General features: G+C 35.5%; 2 long non-coding RNA genes across 2 annotated transcripts in view; one reads left to right on the top strand and one right to left on the bottom strand.

Moving 5' to 3' along the window:
• The window catches only part of LOC128556173 (uncharacterized), a 76,449-nt gene extending 57,166 nt beyond the window's left edge, over positions 1-19,283 (bottom strand). Inside the window, exon 1 of the long non-coding RNA XR_008370473.1 lies at positions 16,977-19,283. This is a non-coding gene — a long non-coding RNA (uncharacterized LOC128556173). The remainder of the gene's footprint in view (positions 1-16,976) is intronic.
• Positions 8,559-11,863, top strand: LOC128556170 (uncharacterized). Its single transcript, XR_008370472.1, has 3 exons — positions 8,559-9,100; positions 9,695-9,828; positions 10,480-11,863. It is a non-coding gene; the product is annotated as an uncharacterized LOC128556170 (long non-coding RNA).
• Positions 19,284-21,397: the final 2,114 nt, after the last annotated feature.

The following is a 21,397-nucleotide window of genomic DNA, read 5'->3' on the forward strand; positions in this document are numbered from 1 at the left end:
AAAATAGAAAATTAAACAGCTCATGCAGACAGGTAATGAACAACTTCTAGACAAAGACTTTCAGATGGTCCCTTACAATATTCCCAAAACAATGTTCTGAAGCAGTTCAAATTGTTTTATTACAATAGCCCTTACCATGCTGGACACAACTGATTCTGTCGTTTGATCATGATCTGCACTGTTCGCTATTCAGCCAGTATCTTTTTGGTAAGCACCCCTTTACTGTCCAAACTGGAAGATTGACAAGTTCATTATAGAAATTTAGCAGGATAAGGGTTAAACCCTTGGAACTGTGATACTATACCATTACAGAACCTTTCTGTCGCACTCTCTAGCCCCATTTAAACTAAGCGTATAGCTTGATTTAGTTCAAGATTAGTGCAATGCAACAAACTACAGTCTGTTATAACATTATGTTATTTGCAAAACCAATCCAGTAATTGAAACTCTTCTACAAAGATTGCTTCTAATGAGATTTCAATTCTTCATTCTGTATTCCTCATGTATTCTGTTCAAAGAAATTTGTTTTAATTCAAGATGTAATGAATTCATCGACTCCCCTGGAATAGGAAATCAAATTTAACACTTGGTGGATATTGACAAACTTCTGTCAGTAAATTCTGGTCTTAGATTTCTCAAGAAAGTAATGAAGCTTCTGTATTGAACTCCAAGAAATGAACAGAGCTATACAATAAACCTGTAAAACATCTTAATTTAAAACCTGAAATTATTGGACTTAAGACAGAATAAATAAATTGTACTGTCAATCTCGGAATTATGATAAGGTACATTTTTTACTGAAATGTTATTTAGTATTGTAGAGAGACAATTTGTAAGAACAGTTGACAGAATACCTCTTGGCAATTTTCAGAGGAAAGTGTCTGGCAATTTTCTACTGAAAGAGACATAAAAATATTTTAAGTGCATTTAATTTAAGCAAGAAAGGCTGCTTTATAAGGACATTTCTTTATTTGTACTAAAGAGCATTTTTAACCTTTAGCCTGCTGGCGGCAAGTGATTCTGCCTTTGCGACCAGTACAGACCAAGATCAGCCTGCACCTCCGTGCAGGCTGATCATGGTCTGCACTGTTCGCTATTCAGTCAGTAAATTTTCAGTGAACACCCCTTCAAATAATAAATGGTACTGCCCAAACTGAATGATGGATCAGTCCATTTTAGAAATTTAGCAGGGTAAAGGTTACGCAATATGCATGCTGGCACCACTTGGCACTTAAAGAGTGCAGATGTGATAGTTAATAAAATCTGTGAAACACCTTTTTTTTTCAAACCACGTATTATGTAGTTATGCACTGGTCCTCAAGACAACTGATATTGTCTAAGACTTCATAGTTAAAAGATACATACAGTAATCCAGAGTTTCAAGAGATCCAAATATAAAAAAATAGTAAAACAATTGCAGGGACTGTGTTATGCCCCAAATTTGTGCAAATTTCTTATGATTATTTTTATTCGTAAAAGTAAGAATTTGCATCTAAAAAAATATTTTTGTCTCATATGACTCTTTATTTGTTAAGATACTTAACATATTTTGTAAATATTTGTTTTCTTAGTAATTTTGAATTCTTTTGTAAAACAGTCCCCCCCCCCACACCCCAAATTTTACCATGTTTACTTATTAAGATCACATACTTAGGAGAAAGTTATAGGTGCTAAAACATATTTGCCACTTTAAAAGAAAAAACCTTTTTTTTTTCATATTATGTCACAAATTACTTGATTATACCAACATGTCTGAGAACCTTGCTGTTGGCTTCTACCCTTACGAAAAACCTTCCCTATTGTCAGTGTATGGTCAGTTTATGTCCAGTGTGTTTCCAGTGAATAATACTCTAAAATCCAGTTACTTGCCAGCCTATTACCAGAGCTGACAATAAACTGACCCAGTGTGTTGCCACTGAATAACCATCATGTGTCCATGTACTTGTCAGCTAATTTCCAGATCTGAAAACCAGCTGTACAATTTAACTTCAAGTCTGCTGTCAGTTTATATACAGTTTGTTGTCAGTGATGTTTGTAATGACACTTTAACAAAATTTCATTGATTTTTCATATAAAATTATTTAAAGGAGCTAAATTATATAGAGGTATCTGGAAATAAAACACTGACAACAAACTTGCAACAAACTGGTATGCAGAGTCAATCTGGCAACACACTGGATACACAACTGACAACAAGCGGCTTTTTGGACTTTCCAGTCTGTTGTCCTTGTATCGTCAGTGCACAGCCAGTCAACTGGAAATATTTTTCTGACAACACACTGGCATATTGCCAGTGTGTTGTCATTGTATTGTCAGTGTAAAGTCAGTCACAACATGCCAGGCTCTCTTACATGGACAAGAGAAACACTTTAGCAAACTGGAATCATTATTTAAAGTTTTAACTAAATTCCTTCATGCAGTACAAAGTTATGAGCACTTAAACATTAGTGTGGCAGATGGACTAGTTTTGTTTGTTTATTTTGGGTTTAACGTTGTTTTTCAACAGTATTTCAGTAATGTAACAGGGGGCAGTTAACCTAACCAGTGTTCCTGGATTCTGTACCAGTACAAACCTGTTCCCCACAAGTAACTGCCAACTTCCCCACATGAATCAGGGGTGGAGGACTAATGATTTCAAACACAATGTCGTTTATCAAATAATCACGGAGAACATAGGCCCCGTCCGAAGATCGAACTCGCGACCCCATGATCCGTAGATCGACGCTCTACCTACTGAGCTAAAGATGGACTAGTATCCCAATATATCGCTTGCTTACTCAGTGTTACTAATCTTATTTATTTCCCCCTAGGAAAATTGTCTTTATTACCATTGTATTGTCATAGCATTGTCAGTGTATGGGAAGTTTGTTTCCAGTTTAGTGTCAGTATATATTTTTTTCTATTTATCTTTATTAATGTTTAATATGAATTTTAATGTGACTTAAATCCTTCATTTGCTTGTGACTAAATTTTAATACCAATTAAGATTTGCAATATTTCAATTATCAATAATATAATATTGAAACCAAAGGAGATTATGGTAAATTTGCAAGTTTAATTTTACAGGTAGCGAAAATACATGACTTTTAAATTTTCTGTATCTGTTTAGCACAAATACTTGTTGTGGACAGAATCTGTGTTACAATGAAAATAAACAACTGTAAAATGATGAAAAAGTACCTTTACAATGTGCCCATCAATGCTGGAAAGCTATTGAAAACTGAAAATAATTTTGGAGGGAAAAATGCAAAACTCGGCCATTTTGATAAGGTGTCTTGTAATATTTGTTTTGCTGTGAAAATTGCTAAGATGGGTAAATTGCCAGTGTGTAGCCAGTGCATTGCCATAATCTGCCCTCAGAGTAAATTTATATCCACTGTACTGTCAGACAGACAGAAAATCCATACAATATTGTCACTTATGTAATTTCTATCTCGACTATTCAAAGAATAGCCGAATAGCCGAGTTATTGGACATGCCCGTATGTTGTTTTTTTTAGAAAATTTTGGCCTTTTTTCGACTTAGAAGGTTAACGTTTTGTATGTAAGCTAGTATCTCAGTACTCACTTATGGGAATGGATTAAAACTAATTACACGCTTGTTCAGTGTCATGATCTGACATGCACTAAGCAGGTCCCATAACTTTTATTTTCAAAATTATGCCCCTTTTTCCACATAGCATTTTTGCTTAAGTTTTTGTATGTAAGCTGGTATCTCAGTACTCACTAATGGAAATGGATTGAAACTTCACACACTTGTCCACTGCCATAAGCTGATATGCACTGTGCAGGTTCCATAATCCTGTTTTGCAGTTTTACAAGATTATTCCCCTTTTCCAACTTTTGTCTTCATTCAATTGACAAGGCTGTTGAGGCATTGCTGTCCTCCAACAGCTCTTGTTTACAATTCCAGTGTGTTGCCATATCAATCTGATTATAGAAATTATGTTTTTTATTTCCAGTTCCTTGCCATTTTCCTGCCAGATTTCTTCCAGACACTGGAAACAAACTGACAATATTGTCAGTGTGTTTACATGCTGATTGTTATGAGCCAGTTTATTGCCATATAGTTTGCAGGTTATTCCCAGAAACTGGAAATAATATGGAAATAGTGTCCATGTTATTTTCAGATAGACTTTTTTTCTTGGAAGTTTGTTCCCCTGTAGGAGTCAGATTATTTCCAGTTACCTTTTTTTTTGACAGACTGTTACCAGATCATTGACAGTTACCTTGCAGCTTAATGCCAGCTTGTTTCCATATTTCATTTTCGTAAGGGTACAGTGTTTGTTAAACAATCAATTTTGATGTAAATCTAAGCTAAGCACTTAGCTTTAGGTGATAACTTATCAAATTTTAATTACTTTTAGCTGGTTTTGAAAGAAAAACTGTGATTGTTTCATTTCCTGGAGTATGTTCTCTGTTTACTCAATTTTGTCACCTGGGAATCAAGTTGCTAATAAAAACCAAGAGCCAGTTGTAGAAGTCAGATGACTTCTACCTAATAAAGTAATTATGTCAATTTTTAAAACTGTGTTCTTGGATATTTTCCAGGTAATTGTGACATTTTCTTATTTTATATTAAACTTTCTCATGTTTTTCTGTAACTGTAACTAGAATTGTTGTCTTCACTTCTATTACTTTAGTCATTTATTCATTGTTTCAGCTTTAATAAAGGTTTCCAAAATATTTCTGGATTATCATCAAACTTGGTACATTAATTTAAAACAATTATTGCTGAATGAATATGATATTTGATGTATCCTTATTTCTGTTAAAGTAAATCAACATTTGGTATTTCTAAGTAACTGAAATCTTTATAGCTGGTTGTTGTTAAATTTGGCACCATGTTGCATTTTCGTGCTCTGGCAAAGTTTCATTGATAAAAGTAGAAAAAGTAATATTGTCAAGTTTTCATTGTGTATATATATATATATTGTGTAAATATGTTTCATTCATGAAAATATACAAAAAAAAAAGAGAAAAAAGGGACTTTTGAAAAGAAATATCACTAACTGATATGTATAAATTAATATCTTAATAATATGTACCATGCATAAAATGTATTTTAATATTTTGGCGCTGACTCTCATAGAAGTGAGTTGTTGAAATAATCATATCTCTACTAATTCTTTGAGCATTTCCCCAAATGATTGTGTATGTTAATTTCTGTTAAATTCCCTAAACAAATTTAATTGTATGAATTCTTTAATATTGATTTTATGTAATGTATGTTTTACACAGATGACTTCTACCTAATAAAGTAATTACATCAATTTTTAAAACTGTTCTTGGATATTTTCCAGGTCCATCTCTCCTCTCAAAAGACGGCTAACCATTGGCCGTCTTAGCGAGGTGTTTACCAATGCCAAAGTTCACGCCTGCGAACCGCATATCAACTGCATAAACTGCTCAAGCAAGTCAATGATGCTTTCCCATAAAAGAACAAAAATCATAGTATAAAAAACACAATTCACATCATGCAAATAAGTATACATTACGCAAGTAAACATTATGTACAGTGAAGCACTGGCTGGCTGGACTTGCTTCACCGTAATATTTTTTACTTGTGTAATGTATACTTATTTGCATGATGTGAATTGTGTAAATATACTATGATGATTGTTTTTTTACTGGAAAGCATCATTGACTTGCTTGAGCAGTTTATACAGTCCCTGCAATTTTTATTACTACATGTATTTTCTATATTTGGATCTCTTGAAACTCTGGATTACAGTATGTTTATAATATTTTTCTGTTACAGCTTCTTTTTGTTGTGGGCCTACTTTGCAAATGCGTGGCTCTGTGGCTGTGGCAGTGTTTGTGGTGCTCTGTACTTCCGAGAAATCTACCCTTACCTTTTATCTTTTCTATACTCATGTACTATGATTATTGATGCCTTGGGCCGTGCCATGAGAAAACCAACATAGTGGGTTTGCGACCAGCATGGATCCAGACCAGCCTGCGCATCCGCGCAGTCTGGTCAGGCTCCATGCTGTTCGCTTTTAAAGCCTATTGGAATTGGAGAAACTGTTAGCGAACAGCATGGATCCTGACCAGACTGCGCTGATGTGCTGGCTGGTCTGGATCCATGCTGGTCGCATACCCACTATGTTGGTTTTCCCATGGCGCGGCTCCCTTGGTCATGGGCCACAGATTGCTTATCACAAACAAAGGTATCCTTCTTATACAAATTATATGATAACCTCATACACTTCTTGTTCATGTTTAAGTAATAATTTTAATAGAAACTATATAAAGAAAAATACAAGGAAGTAGTATCCAGTAAATTATTCACCCTCTTACCTGATGGAACAACCCTCTTACCTGATGGAACAAAGGAAAGCCCTATCTTTCCCAACACAATTGCATGTTTAGAAATGTTTAAAAATCATGGAGTCCAAGAAGATATGCGACTTGTCTCAATGGTCTTTTACAGTAGAAAATACATTATGAACAGACACTAATGTTTTTTTGCAGAAACCAATCACCATCTTTACAGTTTCTAAGTCATTTAATCACTTTTCTAATTTCATTAGTAATTTTTTACAGACCCTGAAAAGATGAATAATACATAAAACAAGTTTTTTTTTGCTACCAAAAATAGCTGTTTCTCTTTCCTTATTTTACTTTGATCTTTTTCTTGTAAACTGAAGCAGAGAATTTTGCAGAGAATTTTCTAGAATGTCTTTTTACTTAAAATGTGTTGGCATACTACAACAGTTACTACTGAATAAGCATATAGATGACACATATAGTGCAACCAACAGAAGTTGCAACAAAAATGCATTGACCAAAAGAAATAAATAGTACAGTTCTTTTTTTAAAAATTTAATCAAAACCTCATGTAACATTTGCATTTAAAAGTACAAAAAAACAGATTTAAAAATAAGATTTGTCTTCAACCTGATAACAAATCTGTGAGGAAATGTCTCTAATTCATACAATCTCCAGCAAAGCCTAGAAGACATTTTGCCAGCCTCATCCATATTCTTAATGCATTCTGGGAAATTACTTCTCAATCATGATCCACAAATTTATCAGCACCTCTCAAATAGGGAATCAAATTTAACACTTCAGGGATATTGACAAAGTCCTATTATTAAATTCATTTCTGAGGTTTCTCAAGAACTTAATGAAGCTTCTACATTGCTGAAGAAGACAATCAGAAACAACAGCTGTTTGAGGTGTCTAATGCTTGTTTAAAGCCTGAACTCCTCTTGCAATTTACTCATATTAGAAATAAATTGCTCAAAGTGCCTCAAAGTTGAATGGAAAAAAGTACATTTTATACTGAAGTACAAGTATTGTGTGATGAGATGAATATCTACGTTTATGGACCAGCATCAAGGATCTCGGTAACTTTCACTTGGATATTCACCAAAATAATCATTATTCCCCAAAAATGCCATTTTCAAGGGCAGATATCTCTTTTTCAATACTGGTGACCTATGATTTTTAATTATTTCATATTTCTGTTCCTTAGATGATTGTCCTCCAATATCCAAGTTTGAAGAAATTCTATTATATTTGGAAAAATTTCGCCCATCTCATATACAGGGAATTCTAGCATATGCCTTTAATTAAAAATAAAAATATACAAGGTTTCTGTTAACTTCAGAATGTTTTCCTCTATTCCATATTTTAATTGACAATAAAATTATACAGGATTTCTTTTTCAATTTAGATTTTTGAGTTAATTTGTTTAAACAAATATTTCTGTGTCCTTAGAGGAGAATTCTCCAGACATTGAACCACTGATTTGTACTTTCTGAGAAGACCTGAATAAATCATTTTGCCATCATATTGATTTGTTTTGTAATCATACTGAATTGATTTGTACTTTCTGAGAGGACCTGAATAAATCATTTTGCCATCATATTGATTTGAAATGTACTTTCTGAGAAGACCTGAATAAATCATTTTGCCATCATACTGATTTGATTTGTACTTCCTGAGAGGACCTGAATAAATCATTTTGCCATCATATTGATTTGAAATGTACTTTCTGAGAAGACTTGAATAAATCATTTAACCACCATATTGATTTGATTTGATTCTGAGAAGACCTGAATAAATCATTTAACCACCATATTGATTTGATCTGATTCTGAGAAGACCTGAATAAATTATTCTGTCATCATTAGTTCACTTTATCCTGGCAGATGATACAGAGTATCTTTTGAATAATTTGAATGCTAAGTTAAAAAGATTATAAATATCTTATTTTGACCACATGTAATTTTGCAAACCTGACTTGTGCATGCCAGGTTATTATAACCTGAAAATGCTATAAAAAGTAATGTTCCACTTTTCATTTTTATTAATACTCATTTTTACATACCAAAGGCTTTGTAAGATGAATCTTGATGGTCTAATTACGAAAATTAATGGACTTTCTATCACATGTTTTTCACAACTTCATAATTATATTTATATGTTGACTTTCTTAGTAAATTCAATAAATGGTACAACACTGGCAGTTTTGTAACATCCTTGACTAGTTAAATCTTTTTAGCACTAAAACAAAGACCAGACCTCTAATGGCACAAGACCACAGTTATTTGCCCTTGGTTGACCACAATACGGAAGTGGTTACGCGGAAAATAGTTCCTCTGTTTGATGGTGAATATTGGTGAATTTTTAACTGAAAGACCTGCAATAAATGGCATAATTTAATAGAGGAGATATGAAATAGTAGGTACATGTACAATTTGACAGAATGAAAATGTCAGAATATGCATAACATGACTTTTTGATAGGGCCTGTTTTGCCTGTTTGCGGCCATCTAGAGAGTATTCTTCATACGCATGTGATTTGGTTCAAAATGGTGGAAAAAAGAGCCGGTCAACCCAATGTTTACTGTGGCTGGAATTTTTTCTCTTGGATAGTTCTGTTGAGTTCAGATATTTTTACAGGGGTTGGAATGCATGCAAAATTGCTATAGTGTCCAGTGCCTATATAGAACATATAGTAAAAATAACTGTGGTCTTAGGCCTGATATAGTGGAAAATGTCAGAAAGTAAATTGTCAATATTTTTGTTATTTTTCAATCTACATGGCTGAAATTTTGACAGTGAATGGCTGGTAGGCATAGAAATCTGGTAAATATTTAGATTAATCATTACATTTGCTGAAATTGCTTCAGTTTGGATAAAAAGTATACATGCACTTGAAACTTGTGAAAAATCCTTCTTTCAGTTTACATATTTCTGGATTTTTTCTAATTTTGCAGGTTTTCATGCATGAAATGCATTTTTATAAGTTCTTTGTTTGAAACCGGTATGCGGAAAACAAAATGGGGTATTACAAATGCCGCGATGTGATATTTTTTGATTTTTTAGAAATTTGAGCTGCGACTGAGGAAATCTGACCTAAAGTCAGATATGTATTTTTTTCTATTCTTGTTTACATAAAATTGCTCTTTTGGTTACTTGAATTTACACAGTACACACAGTCTGAATAGTGAAATATGTGTAATCATAATCTGTGCAAGAAAAATCAGTTCAAGGGCTTGAAAATTGGACAGATTAGGCCTGAAATTGGCATACTTTAATTGATTTTGAAGGAAAACAGCCAGATTTTCACACACTAGACTTGCATATTGGTTTCCTTAATGATTAATTGAGCATAAATCATCATATCTGAGGTCCTGAATTGTATATTTACTTATTCTGTTGGATTTCTTACACTTTTAGTACCTAAAAACCTGAAATGAGAGCGCTCGGACAATGTGAAGTTTGTCGCATAGACGGGGATTGACCGCCTTTGTACATATATGTCTACAGCTTCTCAGATTTGACGGAAGACAGTTGTTCGGTGTTGTGAATGGGTAAATAATTCCATTTTAGATGCTTTTAATCAAGATCAGGTACTTTCTGTGATTTTGTAAAATTTAATAGACTTCGTTAAATTGCATCGGCAAGCGAAAAAAAGCCAGAAAATAGAATTGTAGTGGAATAACATTATTTCAGCCAGTTTTGCCATAATGACTACTTTCTAAATCCTGTGTGGTAGTGAGATAACATTTATAATCAGTTACCATGAAATTGGACAGGAATTTGTTCATAATAGTTGATGCAGTCAGCTGTATTCCCAGTGTGAATACTCATTTCAGATAGTAGCTAATTTCACCTGAAAATAGTAAACATTGCTTCAGATCTAGCAGTCAGTAAAGCAAGGAAACTGGACAGACTGCTTTGTGATTGATAGTTTTGTTATTCAGACTGTTTGTTATGACACATTTTACTTACATAAGACTTGAATTTGAGGTTTTATATTACATTATGACAGTTTCAGTATGGGGAAAGGAGACTGTGATATAAATATTCATAGAAAAGTTGCTTTGAGGGGCATTTTTTAGCATTTCACACTTTCTTTGCAGTCAGATTGTTTTGAAATACAGTTTGCACATACATACAATCATGTAAACTGATTAAGTATTCATTCTAAGAAATTATGACTAGCTCGACTCATATTTCAGATGTTGTTCGGCCGAAGGCCTTCCAGTCACACAGAAGATCCTGGTTCGGTCACACGAAGGGCCACTTCCATTGGTATTAGTCACAGGAAAAATTAGGAGCACCAGTTGTAGTTTCTCAGGTTGATATCTATTAAGGTTTTTGCTGAAATTAAGCCAGTTTGGAACATTCAGCAGGCAGTGATGTACATTAAAATCATTCTTTATAGAGATAGGGGCTGTTTTGCCAGAATGCTCAGCTGTGATACACAGTGTAAGATTTTGTGCAGTGTAAATGGTCATGGTGTGCATGTTTCTTTTACAGAGTGCACTGAATGCCTGTAAACTGTAAGATTTGAGTGAAATATTCATTCCAGAAAGACTCATAAGCTTTTTAGTAAGCTCATATATTGGATTTTTCAGAGCTGTTTGGCACATTTTACCTAGGGTAGCCATAAATAAATGATCACTGAAAAGTATATGACACATATATGTACAAAAGCTATTCATTCTCATATTTGCCACATACTGGGCTGCTTAAAAAGGGCAAATTTGACAGCTACAGGATTTTTCTTAATTCACATTTTACTTTTTCGTGTGAGTAGACTCCGCGTTTTGACGTGCTTTTTGTAATATGAATAGTTTTCCTTAAAATTGGAACAGTGATATTGTAATCAGGCTTGAAGTGGCTCTTAATTTGGATAGATGTATATTAAGGAAACATGCTGTTTTTTATTTGGGGTGAAAATCTCATCAAACAAAAAAGTTATAGAATTTTGCGTTTTTTTCATCTGAAAAGTACGCGAACTTTTTTTTTGCTCAGATTTGACCGATACCATGTGTAACATTGGAAGCTGTCAAATTTTAGTGCATGGTTCAACAAAGGTGTAACTTTCAGTTTTAATTTGCTATACAACTGAGATTATACTGGTAAAATATTTTCTAGTTTGGAGAGAAAAATAGGTCTAAATAGGCACAAGACCACAGTTATTTGCCCTTGGTTGACCACAATACGGAAGTGGTTACGCGGAAAATAGTTCCTCTGTTTGATGGTGAATATTGGTGAATTTTTAACTGAAAGACCTGCAATAAATGGCATGATTTAATAGAGGAGATATGAAATAGTAGGTACATGTACAATTTGACAGAATGAAAATGTCAGAATATGCATAACATGACTTTTTGATAGGGCCTGTTTTGCCTGTTTGCGGCCATCTAGAGAGTATTCTTCATACGCATGTGATTTGGTTCAAAATGGTGGAAAAAAGAGCCGGTCAACCCAATGTTTACTGTGGCTGGAATTTTTTCTCTTGGATAGTTCTGTTGAGTTCAGATATTTTTACAGGGGTTGGAATGCATGCAAAATTGCTATAGTGTCCAGTGCCTATATAGAACATATAGTAAAAATAACTGTGGTCTTAGGCCTGATATTCCTGTACAATATCAGGCTTTCCATTTCATTTCCTCTCACAAGCAAACATGTCAACTATAAATACTTCCTCTATAAGGTCTCTTATCTACTTAGAACTTCTGATGTTTTCCATCATAAAATACATGCTTCAATGTCCTTAAAAGGATCAACAAATCTCATTTTGATTAACACAGAAATAATCAGATTTTCTTCTTTTTTTTTTTCGTTTTGGATTGTGGACAGCCATTTCAAGTTAATGTAACTTCCTGTTTTCACTTTTTATAAATTCTGTTTCAGATTCATTTATTCAGAGAGCTTCACTGACACCTTCAAGATGCTTTTCACATCAATAATTCATTTAAATAAATAAATAGTTAAATTTATGCATTAAATTTAGAATTGTGGCTTTCTGAATGAATGATTTTACATAAATAAAACACATTTATACTTGATGCACCAAGGAAGTAAGCTCTCTGCAGTGTTTATGTACAGAAACAATAGCATGCAGTTCATTGTAAAATTGACTTTATAAATCAACACAAACAAATAAACTCCTGAAGTGCTGTCACTTTGTTATAGTTTGTTGTCAGAATGAAAAAGCCTTGCAGTGTTTCTGGAACTATATTTCAATTATTTAATCACAGAAATCCAGTTAAATGCAGCTTTTGGAGTAAAAAGAGTATATCAAGTATAAAGCCCAACCTGAAGCTGTTAGATGGACTCAAATATGTTCCACCAGCAAATGCTCCAGGGAGGCAGGGTCAAAACCTTGATATATGTCAGGTTCTCCCATTATCCCTGATCAAAAGTTAATTTTTCTGACCTGCTGAAATTATAGCCACCTGAAAGCAATAAACAGATTTACTGTTATCTATTGTATTCCTAGCCATATAAGTACCCTTAGACCCACGATAATCCGTAAATAGCCAATCGCAAAGCAGACTTGTACCGTCTATATTTCATATACAACGTAGCGTTGTATATATAAACGGGAATATATATCTGTCTCATTTCGTTTATTAAATATTAAAGGCCCTTGTGTATTTGATCCAGAGTTTCCATGTGCAGGAACTGAATTGCAAGGATGAAGCCCAGGTGGTTAAGTACCCAAGCATCTAAAGATGCAACCTTGGTAAATCAGATGACACAAAACATATTCTCATTCTTAAATGTTGATAAAAAAATTGTCCTTTTCCAAGTAGTAGTGAAGGTAGTGAAGCAGATGTCATACCGCATTCTAGCTTAATACTTCATAATGTGTTATGAAGTGCAAATATCATTAAATGAAATAAAGCCGAAAGGTAAAAAGGTCTTCCAGGCAAAGTCAGGTTTTCAGTCCAAAACAAACACTTGAAGAAAATATTCTGAATCAACTGAAAATTTTGATTGTTTATTTGGAAAAAGACAAACCAAACCTAGGAAAGGATTGCAGAATCATTATTGGCAACTCTGAAGCCCCAACAATCCAAAATCATAGCAACACAGCAGGTAGTAAATGTTACAAATATATCCTACCGTTTCACAGCCAACTGCAATCTAAGCCTAAGGCATAGTTTCTGTGTTCATAGAAATTCTTCAACTGCTCAAAAATAGGTAATCAAACTTATTGCTTTGTGGATATTGAACTTCTTTTGACATTTTTCAAGAACTAAATGAAGCTTCTGCAATGAAATAGATTGTAGCTTAAGGACATATAGTAGGGTGATATAAGAGGAGACTTATAAATCACCTAATATTAACTTTAAACCTGAAATTATTGGAATTTTGACAGAAAAATAATCTCCAAGTTAGATGGCATTAAGTACATTTTGCATTCAATGTCATTTACTATAGAAGAATTATTGACAGACTTACTCTTGGCAATTTTCTGGCAAATATCTCCAGAAAGAGTTTAAAGCACTGCTGTTTTATAAGGACATTTTTTTGTCTGTGCCAAAAAGCATTTTTGAGCATTTTGTGTGTTAACTTTAGTTATACTGCATGACTCCGTGGAATAAAATCTGTGAATTATGCAAATACAAATATACCCTGCTGCCTACAAAAAAATTGTAAAACTGAACAAATGTGGATATTTGTCAAAAAACAAGATAAGGAACAAATCAAAAACAACACTCCAGTGAAACAAGAGGACCATGATGGTCCTGAATCGCTCACTTCTTCCCACATGACCCAGTTTTGAGTATGACGTCGTTTTTTCTATTATTTGACATAGTGACCTAGTTTTTGAGCTCATGTGACCCAGTTTTGAACTTGACCTAGATATTATCAAAATAAAAATTCTGACCAATTTTCATGAAGATCCATTGAAAAATATGGTCTCTAGAGAGGTCACAAGGTTTTTTTATTATTTGACCAATGGACCTAGTTTTCGAAGGTACGTGACCCTGTTTTGAACTTTACCTAGATATCATCAAGGTGAACATTCTCACTAATTTTCATGAAGATCTCATGAAAAATATGGCCTCTAGAGAGGCCACAAGGTTTTTCTATTTTTATACCTACTGACCTAGTTTTTGACCGCACGTGACCCAGTTTCGAAAATGATCTAGATATCATCAAGGTGAACATTCAGATCAATTTTCATGAAGATCCATTGAAAAATATGGCCTCTAGAGAGTCAAAAGATTTAATAATTTTAGACCTACTGACCAGTTTTTGACCGCAGTTGACCCAGTTTCAAACTTGACCTAGATAACATCAAGATGAACATTCAGACCAACTTTCATACAGATCCCATGAAAAGTATGGCCTCTAGAGAAGTCACAAGGTTTTTTTTATTTATTTGACCTTCTGACCTAGTTTTTCATGGCATGTGACCCAGTTTCAAATTTGACCTAGATATCATCAAGGTGAACATTCTGACCAATTTTTATGGAGATCCATTCATAAGAATGGCCTCTAGAGAGGTCACTAGGTTTTTCTATTTTTAGACCTACTGACCTAGTTTTTGACCGCACATGACCCTGTTTCAAACTTGACCTAGTAATCATCAAGATGAACATTCAGACCAATTTTCATACAGATCCAATGAAAAATATGGCCTTTAGAGAGGTCACAAGGTTTTTCTATTATTTGACCTACTGACCTAGTTTTTGATGGCATGTGACCCTGTTTCAAACTTGACCTAGATATCATCAAGATGAACATTCAGATTAACTTTCATACAGATCCCATGAAAAATATGGCCTCTAGAGAGGTCACAAGGTTTTTCTATTATTTGACCTACTGACCTAGTTTTTGACGGCACGTGACTGACTTTCGAACTTGACCTAGATATCATCAAGGTGAACGTTCTGACCAATTTTCATGAAGATGTCATGAAATATATGGCCTCTAGAGAGGTCACAAGGTTTTTCTATTTTTAGACCTACTGACCTAGTTTTTGATGGCACGTGACCCAGTTTCAAACTTGACCTAGATATCATCAAGATGAAGATTCAGATTAACTTTCATACAGATCCCATGAAAAATATGGCCTCTAGAGGGGTCACAAGGTTTTTCTATTATTTGACCTACTGACCTAGTTTTTGACGGCACGTGACCCAGTTTCGAACTTGACCTAGATATCATCAAGATGAACATTCAGACCAACTTTCATACAGATCCCATGAAAAATATGGCCTTTAGAGAGGTCACAAGGTTTTTCCATTATTTGACCTACTGACCTAGTTTTTGATGGCACGTGACCGAGTTTTGAACTTGACCTAGATATCATCAAGGTAAACGTTCTAACCAATTTTCATGAAGATCTTGTGAAATATATGGCCTCTAGAGAGGTCACAAGGTTTTTTCTATTTTTAGACCTACTGACCTAGTTTTTGAAGGCATGTGACCCAGTTTCGAACTTGACCTAGATATCATCAAGGTGAACATTCTGACCAATTTTCATGAAGATCTTGTGAAATATATGGCCTCTAGAGAGGTCACAAGGTTTTTCTATTTTTAGACCTACTGACCTAGTTTTTGACCACACCTGACCCAGTTTCGAACTTGACCTAGATATCATCAAGATGAACATTTTGACCAACTTTCATAAAGATCCCATGAAAAATGTGACCTCTAGAGTGGTCACAAGCAAAAGTTTACGGACGGACGCACGGACGCACGAACGGACGGACGGACGGACGACGGACGACGGACACCGCGCGATCACAAAAGCTCACCTTGTCACTTTGTGACAGGTGAGCTAAAAAACTAAGTATTAAGAAGTAAGTGTAAATGATTGTTATGTATAATCCATTACTTGATCAAAATCTGATAAACCACCTTTAATGATGAGGTAATACCCCAGGCGCCCCTGTCACCATCCTGTCAACTAAATTGCTGGACTTATACCCCAGATGCCCCTGTGACCATCCTGTCAGCTAAAATGCTGGACTTATACCCCAGATGCCCCTGTGACCATCCTGTCAACTAAAATGCTGGACTTATACCCCAGATGCCCCTGTCACCATCCTGTCAACTAAATTGCTGGACTTATACCCCAGATGCCCCTGTGACCATCCTGTCAACTAAATTGCTGGACTTATACCCCAGATGCCCCTGTGACCATCCTGTCAGCTAAAATGCTGGACTTATACCCCAGATGCCCCTGTGACCATCCTGTCAGCTAAAATGCTGGACTTATACCCCAGATGCCCCTGTGACCATCCTGTCAGCTGAATGCTGACTTATACCCCAGATGCCCCTGTGACCATCCTGTCAGCTATAATGCTGGACTTATACCCCAGATGCCCCTGTGACCATCCTGTCAGCTTAAATGCTGGACTTATACCCCAGATGCCCCTGTGACCATCCTGTCAGCTAAAATGCTGGACTTATACCCAAGATGCCCCTGTGACCATCCTGTCAGCTAAAATGCTGGACTTATACCCCAGATGCCCCTGTGACCATCCTGTCAACTAAAATGCTGGACTTATACCCCAGATGCCTCTGTGACCATTTCGTCAGCTTTAATGCTGGAGCCCAGGTACCCCAATGACCATCCTATCAGCTATAGTCCTGGGGTTGGGGTGGGGGGGGGGGGGGGGGGGTACAGAAGGACTTGAAGCACTCTGTAAAAGTAATCATTCAATACCTTCATCGTTTTGTACACCAATGGTTTACTTACTTTACTTAAGCCTTCACCGAGGAATGCCATCTCTGACTGTCGGCTGACATTCGTTTTATCTGGCCCAAAGTCCATCCAAGGTCTTTCATCTGCTTTTCAACTGATCGTCTCCAGGTCTCCTTAGGTCGCACTCTGCTTCTTTTACCTGTTGGTATCCCTCTCATGGTGACCTTCTGAATTGCTGGTGTTTCCAGTGTGTTGACATGGCCAATCCAGGTCCATCTTCTTCTTTTGATCAACTCAGAAATTGGTTTACACTTATCTAAACCCTTCCAGGATTTTTCATCTTTCAATCTTTTGGTAGTATATGGTGAAAAAAAAAACAACACAGCTCACTTGATGCAATTGTTCATTTTGAGGAAAACATTTAATGGAAAACTAGAAAAATTATAGGAAGTAGTGGTTCTGCTTAATACATTAACTGAATCACCTTCTTATCTGATGGAACAAAAAGAAGCCCTATCTCTCTAATGGCATGTTTTGAAATGTTTAGAAATCATGGAGTCCAGGATCACATGGGTGAGGTCTCAACGGTCATTATGGTGGAAACTAAACCAGTTTATCATTAACGGAGTGTAAAAACAGACACCAATGTCTTCTTCAAGAAACCAATCACCATTTATTTATTTTTCAAGCTAATTCCTCACTTCTGGCATTCCACTGGTAATGTATTGGTCAAATGTAACATGCCAAGAAAATACTCCAGGAATCAATTAGATATTTCTTCTTTTTGGAACATTTCCTGATTAAGAGGGCTGATGGCCTTAGATCACACAGCTTGCTTGAACAGTTTTGGTAGATGGTCAAACAAGGAGGGAGGGTACTCTTGCTAGCCACTGGGTAATCTTTTTTAATTTTTTTCATTCATTACTTGTATATATTCAGACCGACCTTTCTTAGCTCTGATTATCTTTGTTTTGTTTTGAGAAGAAAAGGGACATAATCATACAAAATTCAAACAGGCTCAGGAGTTATCTCCTGTGAACAAAACACAGGGTCTGAACACAGACTAATGTGGGTGAGACCTTGAAGGAAATTGGTAGAAGGTCAACAAAGGAGCATTTGTGTGAAATCATTTTGAAGCTTCAGAGGAGGAGACTTTTTAAAATTTTCCATGCAGCCATACAGAGAAAACTAGCCCCATCCCTAGGCAGCCATGTTTTTTTAACAAGTGAACATGGCCTTAAAAGCTCATAATGCCTTTGTTTAAAATGTGGCTGCCACATTTTCCATTATAAACATAAAATACATTAATTTCTTGTTAAATCCTATTTCTGATAATTACTTTCTTCAACATTTGTCAAAGGTTTGATTTGTTTGTTTGTTTTGGATTTAACGCCGTTTTCCAACAGTATTTCAGTCATGTAATGGCGGGCAGTTAACCTAACCAGTGTTTCTGGATTCTGTACCAGTACAAACCTGTTCTCCGCAAGTAACTGCCAACTTCCCCACATGAATTATCAGAGGTGGAGGACACAATGTCTTTTATCAAGACGTCACGGAGAACATACGCCCCGCCCGGGGATCGAACTCGCGACCCCGCGATCTGTAGACCAACGCTCTCCCTTCTGAGCTAAGCGGGCGGGCTACCAAAGGTTTGAATATTACTGAATATACTAGAATGTTTTATTGAATCTATTGTTTTCTATTACCTCCCTTTATGGCTCTAACTATAACAGTTCATGTGCAATATAAAAAGTTGTGCTTTTCTAACCATGTAAGTACTCATAACATCTATTTGGAAAGTTGTTTCATCTGTTTTTAAGATAAAAATTCAAAGCATTATTGACCTTTAAGGAATTTGGTATAGGGTTACAGTGGGAACATTGCTGTCAAAAATTGCTGTCAAATTATTCTGAAATCGAACCAGCAGTTTGACAGGAAAAGATTTTCACAGTTTTCCATAAAGCCATATAGGGAAAACAAGTGCCGCGCTCTAGTGATCATGTGTATTTATGAAAATATAATGATTTGAAAGAATTTGGTACAGGGTCACTCAAAGAACATTGCTGTAAAATTATTTTCAAATCTAGCCTGCAGTTTCATAGAAGATTTTGAAGTTTTCCATATTGCCATAAAGAAAAAACTAGCCCCATCCCCTAGTTTTTCAAGGAAACAGAAATATTTGAAAGAATTTGGTACAGGGTCACGGCCACCCAAAGAACACTGCAGTGAAATTATTTTCAAATAGACCCAGCTGATTCTGAAGAGATGATTTTCAAATTTTTCCATTTAGCCATGGCAACCAGAATTCAGCATGGATTAGCTAGATTCGATGGAATCTGAAAAGGGACCACCAAAGGAATATTCCTGTGAATTTGGTTGAAACTGGCGTAGTGGTTTCGAAGGTTATATGCTTTAAAGAAATTGTGGTTGACAAATAGATGACAGACGGATGGATGGATCGACAACAGAAATCCAATCCTACAAGCTCACTAAGAGCAATGCATGCTAAAACCTACAAGACTAGGTTTCTCATCAAATTGAGAAAATATCCATATGGCAGTTCCTTTTCCACAAAAATTAAAAGACATTCTAACCACCTAATTTATATTCTTAATGCATTCTGTTAAAGGAAATTGGTTCTCAATCATGATCCACAAATTTATCAGCACCTCTCAAACAAAAATTTAACGCTTCAAGGATATTGGCTAAATCATCAAATACATTTCTCCGCTTTCTCCAGAACTTTCTCATTGAAGCTTCTGCAACACAGTCAGTAAAAATAACTGCTGAAATGCTTTTAAACTTCTGATACTACCTTATTACATAAAAGTTTTGCAATTTAGACAAATAAGAATATAAATGGCAGAGAAAGCCTCCAAGTTTGATGAGTTTGTAATGAAACACAATTTGCTTTTACAAAAAGAGACATAATTTGGCAGGGAAAACCTTGAGTGGCTAAACCTATTCCTATGGTAGTTATAAGTGCACATGCTCACCAGATAAAAGAAATAAATCTGAGGTTTGTCTCTTCTGGACTTCATGTCCAAGCTAGTACAAGCACATTAAAAACAAAGGCAAAAATCCAATAGGAAAGTCAACAGTCGAAGAGCACACTTTAATAATCAGTGTATGCATGGATGTGAACTGTTAAGAGAAAAATGTATGGACAAAGAAAAACATAAAAAAAATTATGACATAAGAAACGAAGGAACTACTTGGCAGACTTTGAACGGTCAGTGACAAAAGTTTAAACCAGTTAATACACACACTTTGCACAGCCCTTGCAGACTAATCAGCAGCAGTTTTCAAAATTTGTATCTGAGAAGTTTTTTGACTAGCTCAATCCTTAAAATACCTTACAATGCTCTAAAAGATTTCCTTTCATAGATGGCAGTCCTTCAACTCACTCTATTTCATTTCCTAATGCAAGCAGACAGCATGTCAAGTGTTATATTTTCTACAGCATCATCTGCAATACGGCATTTCATATCCAATTAGAATTTCTTGATTCCTATTTCATTCCCATCATGTATGCTTGAAAATTAAAACTTGTTTTTGAGCCAAATTATCCCTAAAAGGATCAACAAAGACCTTCTTTAGATCAACAATGAAATAATCCAGGTTCATCTTGTCACTATAGATTACAGTAAGCATTGTTTGAAAGTTAATGAACATCCTGAGAGAATTCCTGTTTCAAAGAAAAGCTAGAACAGTTGATTTATACTTTCTAAGAAGACATAAGCCTTTTAGATCTTTTTGGCATCCATATGAAACATTAAGTAAACAAATCTATTCAAGGTTGTGTCATTAAGTAAAATCTATGGCTTTGTTGTTTTCTGATAGTAACAGATGTCTCAATTAATGAATGAGAGAAATAGATTTTAAAAATAATAGGGAAACAAGAGCTGTCTCCATAGGATGACACATGCCCCCGATGGCACTTTGAATGAATAGTTATGGCCGATGTTAGAGTTTAGGACCTTTGACCTACGGACCGGGGTCTGTGCGCGACACGTCGTCTTACTGGGTACACATTAAAGCCAATTTTATTTGAAAAATCCATCCACGATGACAAAGATATAAAACCGGACACACCCATAAATGCACACCCTTTTAAAACGTCTAAGTGTGACCTAGACCTTTGAGCTACGGACCTGGGTCTTGCGCGCGACAAGTCGTCTTACTGTGGTACACATTCATGCCAAGTTATTTGAAAATCCATCTATCGATGACAAAGATATGGACCGGACACGCCCATCAATGCACTATCCTTTAACGTCTAAGTGCGACCTTGACCTTTGAGCTACGGACCTGGGTCTTGCGCGCGACACGTCGTCTTACTGTGGTTCACATTCATGCCAAGTTATTTGATAATCCATCCATCGATGACAAAGATATGGACTGGACACGAAAATTGCGGACAGACTGACAGACTGACAGACCGACAGACCGACAGACCGACAGATTGACAGACT

This window comes from Mercenaria mercenaria, chromosome 1 (genome assembly GCF_021730395.1).
Source record: "Mercenaria mercenaria strain notata chromosome 1, MADL_Memer_1, whole genome shotgun sequence".
NCBI lineage: Eukaryota > Metazoa > Mollusca > Bivalvia > Venerida > Veneridae > Mercenaria > Mercenaria mercenaria.